Genomic DNA, 1,891 nt, shown 5'->3' on the forward strand with positions numbered 1-1,891 from the left:
GTCAGAGGTGGTGGGTGGGTGGGGGGGGGAAATAATGGTTCAATTTCTTTAACTGAAAAGATTGCTTCGTGGTATATAAAATGTGAGACAGCAGTAAAGGGTTAAATCGTAATTACAGGAAGAAAACGGCATGCATTTCTCTTGCTTTTCCAGATAGGATATGTGTATATGGACATTTCTATTTCAAGCCTTGCTGATCAAAAGTAAAAGACTATGTTTCACAGGAAATTGTAAACAGCTTCATCAGATGTTTCCAACACTCTCTGCATTTCCCCAAAACATGGAGCCTAGTTACTGATATGCAAATGTGGACTTTTGTCAGAAGGGGTAGGCGTGTCTCTCAGTCAAGATGGCAGCACCCAACAGTGATTCTGTGGACAGACCGGAGCGGAGTTTTGTTTCCTAATTATGCACCAATATAACCAGCACTGGGAAAGGAAAGGTTTGCTTTCCATTGTTCCTGGAGGTATAGGGCTCTGTTCACACGTAGGCGTTTATAAACACATTATTGTACATTTTGTTTAGCGTCTTGTCTTGTGTGTTTTGCCTATCTTTGTGCACGTTAGACACACGTACATAAAGTCACATGTTTTATTGAGCAGATTGAAATGCATTGCAGCAAAATAACAAATGTGCAAACCTCTGCTGTTATGCATTTCCATTGAAGCCAACGTGGCCAAACGTGCTGCAATCTGGCAAAAAAAAAAAACCACACGTTTTCCAGTTTGTGACAAAACTCTGAGGTGTGAACAGGAGCCATTGAAATAAATATGAATAAAAAGTTTAGCTTTTTTTTTTTTTTTGTTAAGAGTATCAAAACACCGAGGTGTAAACCAGGACTAAGGCTGGCCATACACTGCTCTATTTTTCTCATTCAATCCGCAGGCTGAACTAAACCATAGAGCAGATTCCTTCATCAACACTACGAGTGTATCGATTGAGGAATCCCCACTGCTTTCATTGTATTCTGACAGTGGCCTCTGTCAGAACGCCCGAACAGAGCCTCTGGTCGTTCAAAGATTTTCCAGCCGGCTCTCTTGATCAGCTGATTACACCACACACGGTGTAAATGTCAGCTGGTTCCTCAGGAACAGTCTGAAATTCACACAGTGTGTGGGCACCCTCAGGCCCCTATTATAATGAGCTGGATGCCACTTGTGTCAGTACTCAAAATCTTAAAAAATGTTGACAAAGGAACATATAGAAAAACTCCTTGAAGTACCCAAATTCCCTAAGATGCACCGTAACCCTCCAGTATTGCTGACCTCTCAATACATTTACATATTAAAAGCTAAAAAGCATTCTACATCCCAAATAATATTTTCTCAATATTACCTGTAATGACATGTACATGATCAATAATTCAGAGAACTGCTGAAATACGGGATGTGTTCTGTCTCATGTACATCTCGCCTTTTATCAACATTCCAGCATGACATGTTTATTAATAATAAATAACCAACACAGCAAACACACAAAGGCTGCAAAAATAGGATTATAATTAGACAAATATGCCGATAACATCCACTCCTAAAGAAGTGTTTCATTTAGTTTGAGATCTTAGTGAACAGTCGGAGGATTGAACTCTTGGCACTGGTACTTGAACACAATTTGGTTTGTGGATAGATCCTCGATTGGCTGAAGGTTCAGCAATACTTCTGTGTCATAGCTTTCCTAAAGCAAGGATGGCCACTGGTATGTTGTCCACTAGAAACACTGCCATTTAAGATGAGCAAAAAATGGGTTAAACTCTAATTCAACTCAGTCTTCAACAGTCTGACAAAACCTCCCCGCCCCCCATGTTGGATATCCAAATGAGTCTTGGATAGGAATTTACTGCACTGGAAGCCTGCACAGCAGACACTCCAAGCTATCTCCCATGGAGTCCCTG

This window comes from Nanorana parkeri, unplaced genomic scaffold (genome assembly GCF_000935625.1).
Source record: "Nanorana parkeri isolate BGI_ZX_2015 unplaced genomic scaffold, ASM93562v1 scaffold1130, whole genome shotgun sequence".
Lineage (NCBI taxonomy): Eukaryota > Metazoa > Chordata > Amphibia > Anura > Dicroglossidae > Nanorana > Nanorana parkeri.